This window comes from Arachis hypogaea, chromosome 18 (genome assembly GCF_003086295.3).
Source record: "Arachis hypogaea cultivar Tifrunner chromosome 18, arahy.Tifrunner.gnm2.J5K5, whole genome shotgun sequence".
Classification (NCBI taxonomy): domain Eukaryota; kingdom Viridiplantae; phylum Streptophyta; class Magnoliopsida; order Fabales; family Fabaceae; genus Arachis; species Arachis hypogaea.
Genome location: NC_092053.1, coordinates 102,064,683 through 102,072,042, shown reverse-complemented (window position 1 = coordinate 102,072,042; position 7,360 = coordinate 102,064,683). Strand labels below are relative to the sequence as shown.

Sequence of the window (7,360 nt, the reverse complement as noted above, 5' to 3'; positions counted from 1 at the left end):
CTTTTCTGCAACTCGTTGGGAGACGACCTGGGATCCATACTCCCAGTATTTTAATTTTAATTTCTGTGACACCCTTCTAAATTGATAAGCGGATTTCTGGTTGGTTGAGAACTATACTTGCAACGCATATTTTATAATCATTCTTAACTCGCCAATTTCCGCTCGCATCAATTTTTGGCGCCATTGCCGGGGAGTTGCAATAGAGTGCTAAAGTTATTAATTGGAATTTATTTATTTGTATTTTATTTTATTTTGCTACTATGAGCTGCTTGTTTCTTTCGTTAGATGACACGTTCGCTTCCTGACCCAAGCTTGCTTGTATTCGATCCTGAGATTGAAAGAACTATTTCACGAATATGGCAAGCTCGGCATCGGTTAGTCCTCTCTGAGGGCGGACCTAAAACGTCACTTGAGAAAGAAACCAGCCCCCGTTCTACTGATTTGGTTATTTTACGTACAGGTAACATGGCAGCAGCCAGAAGAGTTACCATCCAGGAGGCTGGAGCCCCTGATTTTACAATGCAACCATTTCAAGCGCATCACCCAGCGGTGGCTACAGACTTTGAAATAAAGACCGCACTGCTCAATTTGATGCCCAAGTTTCATGGCTTACCTGCTCAAGAGCCTATCAAGCACCTGAGAGATTTTCAAGCAGCCTGTTCTACTGTCAGGCGTGATGGTGCAGATAAAACTTCAATTTTGCTTATAACTTTCCCGTTTTCTCTTGAGGGAAAGGCAAGAGAGTGGTACTACACTCAACCAGCAGCAACTGTATCCAACTGGGATACACTCAGAAGAGAATTTTTGGAAAAGTTCTTTCCAGCTGAAGTTACTGATAAACTGAGGAAAGATATTTCCATGATTGTTCAAGATGATTCTGAAACTCTCTATGAGTACTGGGAGCGCTTCAATAATCTTCTGGAAGCTTGCCCCCACCATATGATTGACAAGATAGTGTTACTCGATTATGTTACACAGGGCATGAGGCCCCAAGATAAGACCACATTGGAAAGTGCTAGCAATGGGTCTATGAAAAAGTACTAGACCACTGATGAGGCATGGCAATTGATCAGCGATTTAGCTGAATCTACTAGGAATCACAGGCAGAAACAAGGCCGTTCAAAAGCCGTTGCAGAAGTATCCTCTAGCAGAGAGACTACTGCTCTAACTCAGAGTATCTGTGAAATGACCAACTTGCTGAAGCAGATGCAATTGAATCAACAACAAGTTCAGCAAGCTCAACCTTCTCCACTACAGCAAAACCAACAGTTAGTCCCACAAAGAGTCTGCGGAATCTGTGCTGATTACAGCCACTATACTGATGAATGTCCACAACTCCAGCAGGAAGACAACACCGTGGCAGCCACTCATAACTTCTATGACCGTCCCAACCAAGGGTACAATCAAAGTGGCAATTACAACCATGGATGGCAGGACAATTCTAACCAGAATTGGAGGGACAACAACAACAGAGGAGGCAGAGATAATCAGGGATATCAGAGATGGAATAATAACAACAACAGGCAGCAGAATCAGAATCAGCCTTACAGAGCACCTCACATAAGGCAATCCCAAGGACCACAGAATACCCCACAGCAAACCTCTCAAATTACCCATCCTTCTGCATCTGCCAATGATGACTTACTACAATCTATTGATCGGAGACAGCAGACCATGAAAAATAACATTAATGCCACTCTGAATGGTCTGACCGCTACTTTGCAGGCTCTTGTCTCCCAGATTGAATCAATGAACAACTCCAATAATCAACCTTCGAGCTCCAGTGGAATCCCCTCTCAACCATTACCCAATCCAAAGGGTGGCATCAATGGCATCACCCTGAGGTCCATAACCACACTGCATGAGAGGAACCAGGAGGAGCCAAGCTCACCAGAACACGCCGCAGCTGAAGAGGTAGTGGAAATAGAAGATGTTGAAGAGGAAGAGGACATACAGGACATGGCTGAAGAAGAAGAAGTGCAACCACAGGAGGAAGCACTAAAAGGCGCAGACACTGCAGAAAATGCCACTCCTATTCCATTTTCACAACTTGCAAGGAAGCCCAGGAAGCAGCTGGAACCTGATCCAAAAATGGTAGAGATATTCAAAAAGGTTGAGGTAACTGTTCCTCTATTTGATGTTATTCAACAGGTACCTAAGTATGCAAAGTTTCTAAAAGATTTATGTATACATAAAGACAAAATTAATGAATTAGAAACTATTCCTTTAAGAAGTTCCATATCTGCTTTAATGAGAGGTTTACCTGAAAAGTGTAGTGACCCAGGTCCTTGTATAGTTAATTGTACTATTGGTGGTGTGATAATTTCTGACTGCATGTGTGATTTAGGAGCATGTGTGAGTATAATGCCTTTGTCTATATATGATATTTTGAGGCTCCCTCCCTTAAAAAGGTCGGCAGCTCGTTTTGTGTTAGCAGATAAAAGCATTATTACAGTGGTTGGAGTTGCTGAAGATGTATTAGTGAGCATTAAGGGACTCACGTTTCCCACTGATTTTTATATCCTGGAAATGCCCCAAAATGACTCAGATAAGCCATCATCAATCCTACTCGGAAGGCCATTCCTGAAGACCTCAAAGTTTAAATTAGATGCTTTTTCAGGAACATACTCTTTTGAAATAGATGGCCGAGTAGTGATCTTCAATCTGAATGGAGTTATGAAGCACCCACCAGAGGATCACTCTATCCTCAAGTGTGACATTATAGATGAAACCGTGGCTGAAGTCCATCAGGAGGAATTTGAAGAGAAGCACACAAGACAAGGTCCAAGTGTGGGGACATTCTCAGAGGACAATGACAGTGCCTTACCACTGTTACCAGCTCCAGACAACCCAGAGCCTGAACATGATCAGAAGTTAGAATTAAAACCCCTTCCTCCATACCTCAAATATGCTTACCTTGAAGACAGGCAGAAGTTTCCAGTTATCATTGCAAGGGAACTCACTTCTCAACAGGAAGAGCAGCTACTTGGTGTGCTGAGGAGGCACAAGAAGGCAATTGGTTGGAGTTTGGCAGACATAGTAGGCATCAATCCCCAAGTCTGTGAGCATAGGATATTTTTAGAAGAGGGAGCAAGACCTGTCCGTCAACCCCAGAGAAGACTGAACCCCACTATCCTAGAGGTTGTCAAAAAGGAAGTGACCAGACTACTAGAGACAGATATCATCTATCCCATCTCAGACAGTGAATGGGTAAGCCCAGTACAAGTGGTGCCAAAGAAGTCTGGAGTCACTGCAGTGAAGAATGAGCATGGAGAGCTCCTGACAACCAGAGTTCAGAACGCCTGGAGGGTCTGCATTGACTACAGACGCCTCAACCAAGCAACCTGTAAGGATCACTATCCTCTTCCATTCATTGATCAAATGCTGGATCGCCTGTCAGGTAAATCGCATTATTGTTTTTTAGATGGTTACACAGGTTATTTCCAGATTCATATAGCTCCTGAGGATCAGGAAAATACCACTTTTACATGTCCTTTTGGGACTTATGCTTACAAGAGAATGCCCTTTGGCTTGTGCAATACACCAGCTACTTTCCAGAGGTGCATGATGAGTCTTTTCTCTAATCTTATTGAGGACTGTATGGAGGTTTTTATGGATGATTTTAGTGTTTATGGAGATTCCTTTAGCCTTTGCTTAGATGGATTATCTAGAGTATTAGATAGATGTGTCAGTACAAACCTGGTATTAAATTTTGAAAAATGTCACTTTATGGTTAAACAAGGGATTGTACTAGGACATGTTGTGTCTAATACTGGCATTTCTGTAGATCCAGCAAAGGTGGATGTTATTTCTAGTTTACCTTACCCCTCTTCTGTGAGGGAGGTCCGTTCTTTCCTTGGCCATGCAGGTTTTTACAGGAGATTCATTAAGGACTTCATTAAGGTAGCACTTCCCTTATCCAGATTACTACAGAAAGATATTAAGTTCGAGTTCAGTGAAAATTGCAAACAAGCGTTTGATAAGCTGAAGACCACACTGACCCAGGCTCCAATTGTAAGAGGACCAGACTGGAGCCAACCATTTGAAATAATGTGCGATGCTTCCAACCATGCAGTAGGAGCAGCACTGGCTCAGCGTGAAGGTAAGGATCCTTTTGTTATTGCTTACACGTCTAAAACTTTAGATGCCGCTCAGTCGAATTACACTACTACTAAGAAAGAGCTTCTTGCTATTGTTTTTGCTCTGGATAAATTTCGAGCCTATTTACTTGGTACTAAAGTAGTCATGTATTCAGACCACGCAGCTCTAAAGTATTTATTAGCTAAAAAGGAGTCCAAACCAAGGCTTATACGTTGGATACTGCTATTACAAGAATTTGATTTAGAAATTAGGGATAGGAGTTGTAACTAGAATTTAGTGGCAGACCACTTGAGTCGCCTTGAACATATTACAGATGACTCCACTCCTATAGCTGATAATTTCCCATTTGATAACCTGCAAGCAGTATCTGAGATAGTCCCTTGGTATGCACCTGTAGCTAATTATCTAGTTAGCCGCACTTTTCCTCCAAACTTTTCTAAGCATCAAAGAGACAAGCTGAAAAGCGAGTCTAAATATTATATATGGGATGACCCATATTTATGGAGATGTGGCACTGACCAGATAATTAGACGGTATGTGCCTCAATCATAATTCCAGTCCATCTTAGAGGCCTGTCACTCATCTGAGAGTGGAGGACATTTTGGCCCTCAAAGAACTGCTAGAAAAATCTTAGACTGTGGATTCTGGTGGCCTACTCTTTTTAGAGACGCGGCTGAATTTTGTAGATCTTGTTTTCCATGCCAGAAATTTGGTAATATATCCAGGAGGGATGAGATGCCTCAACAGATTATGCTTTTCTATGAAATTTTTGATGTTTGGGGCATTGACTTCATGGGTCTATTTCTAAATTCTAACGGTTACTTCTATATATTTTTAGCTGTAGATTACGTTTCCAAATGGGTGGAAGCAATTTCTACCCGCAATGATGATACTAACATTATTGTTTTCTTTGTGAGAAACCATATTATTTGTCGCTTTGGGTCACCACGAGCAATCGTGAGCGATCAAGGCACCCATTTTTGTAACAGGAGACTAACAGGACTAATGAAGAAGCATGGGATAATTCATAAAGTTGCAACAGCCTACCATCCTCAGACTAATGGGCAAGCCGAGGTGTCAAATAGAGAGATAAAGCGTATCTTGCAGAAGATAGTCAAACCTCATAGAAGAGACTGGAGCACCATGCTACAAGATGCACTCTGGGCATACAGAACAGCATACAAAACACCCATTGGGATGAGTCCTTTCCACTTGGTTTATGGAAAAGTTTGTCATCTCCCTGTTGAAGTAGAGCACAAAGCCTTCTGGGCAGTAAAGGAATGCAACATGGGAATTGAAAAAGCCGGAGCTGAAAGGAAGTTGCAACTGCAGGAACTGGAGAGCCTTTGCCTAGAAGCTTATGAAAACTCAAGACTATACAATGAAGGTTGTACATGATCAGCACATCAAGAGGAAAGAGTTCCAACCTGGGGACTTAGTCCTCCTTTATAAATCTCGACTGAGGCTCATGCCAGGCAAGTTGAGATCAAGATGAGAAGGTCCATACAGAGTAGAGAAGGCCGAACCGTACGGAGTTTATCACCTAAGCCATCCTTCAAACTCTGAACTTATCAAGGTTAATGGACATTGTTTAAAGCTGTACCATGGCGAGAAGCTGAAGAAAAACAAAGAGCATAAGATCTTCCTCTTGGAAGATCCCCACATAGCCGAAGACTGAGCTAGTGGAGCGTCCAACTTACGGATGTTAAAGCAAAGTGCTAGGTGGGAGACAACCCACCATGGTATGATCGTTCTTTTCTTTATTTTTAGTTTCCTTATTCAATAACTCTTCTCTCTATTAGTATATTTCGTACATCTGCATTTACACACTTTTATTTTAAAAAAAATCACGCGACGCGACCGCCTCATTGACGCGTGCGCGTCGCAAGGAGATGGGAGACAATAATAATATGAACAGAGAGTTACGCAGGAGCGGGCCTGGAGGTGTGCCAATGGCACAAATCACCCCACGCGACCGCGTCATATGGGAATAATGGCCTCCCACGCGGCCGCGTGACCAGGAGTTCGACGTCAAAGTGGTGCACACCCAAAAGTTGTGCTAGAGTGGTGCTGGACTGGCGCTGGACGCGCAGTCCCTCTCACGCAATCGCGTGTCCCACGCGACCGCGTCATATCCTTCTAAAAGCCCACTCACGCGATCGCATGCCCCAGGCGATCGCGTCACCCAAAATTTGGAACTAATATGATTTTAAACAGAGAGTTGTGCGAGTGCAAGGCTACCCTCGCGCCATTAGCCTAAAACGGGTCACGCGACCGCGTCATTGAGTTTAAGCGCAAGTCGCGCGATCGTGTGCCACACGCGACCGCGTCGCTTGCGCCGCACAGTTTTCCTAATTTGCCAATTATCATATCTTTTTCTCCCCAAATCCTATTTTCTCTTTTCCCTCCTTATTTCTTCTCCCTCCCTTCCTCCCTTCTTCCCTCTTTCTCACTTTTTACTCTCTCTCACCCCATTAACAAGGTTTTTCTTTTTTTTTCTTTCTCCTTCCCTCCTTACTTTTCTATTATTCTTCTTATTTTTATATGTCATCTTCTTTTCTTTTCTTTTTACCTTCATTATTCATATTTTTTTTTCTTTCTTTCTCCTTTTTACTTGGTGTTATCAATTTATGTGAGTCATTATTTATTATTATATGCTTGTGGATTGTTGTAAATTTGTTTGACAATTATATATTGCTTTTTAAGGGATTACTTACATGTTCAAATTCTTATTTTCAAGAGCTTCTTCTACATGCATGCTATGTGTTTGTGAAAAAGCCCATATGGCATTATGAACTTCTTTACATTTTTCTACTCTAATATTCAATGCTTGCTTTTCACAAATTCCCTTTACTATTTTATTCATTGAATTTAATTGTCAATACAAACGTGATGGTTAGTTACGAGTGATAATATATTTAAAGTGTACATTGAATGCTTGATCTATGCTACTCATGCCTTTGCCTGCATGCCAATAAACCCCTTGCATTTACTTGTCCTTACATGCACTTGCTATATTTCCATTGATGAACTTTTCACATGTAATCCGGACCATGTGTTAACGTCATTCTTCTTTATTGTGCATTGATTATCACTTACATCACCCTCTTCCTTGCTCTACCCCTTTAAATTTAATTTTCTTTCTCTTCCCTTTTTCAGGATGGCCACCAAGAAAGGAAAGGAGAAAGCTACCCCCAAACAACCAGCAAGAAGAGGTACAAAAAGAGCATTAGTGGCAGAACCCTCTTCAATTGCGGTA

General features: G+C 42.1%; 1 non-coding gene across 1 annotated transcript; it reads right to left on the bottom strand.

Annotated features, from left to right (window-relative positions):
* Positions 1-837: 837 nt before the first annotated feature.
* Positions 838-945, bottom strand: LOC112773820 (small nucleolar RNA R71). The gene has a single exon (XR_003188348.1). It is a non-coding gene; the product is annotated as a small nucleolar RNA R71 (small nucleolar RNA).
* Positions 946-7,360: the final 6,415 nt, after the last annotated feature.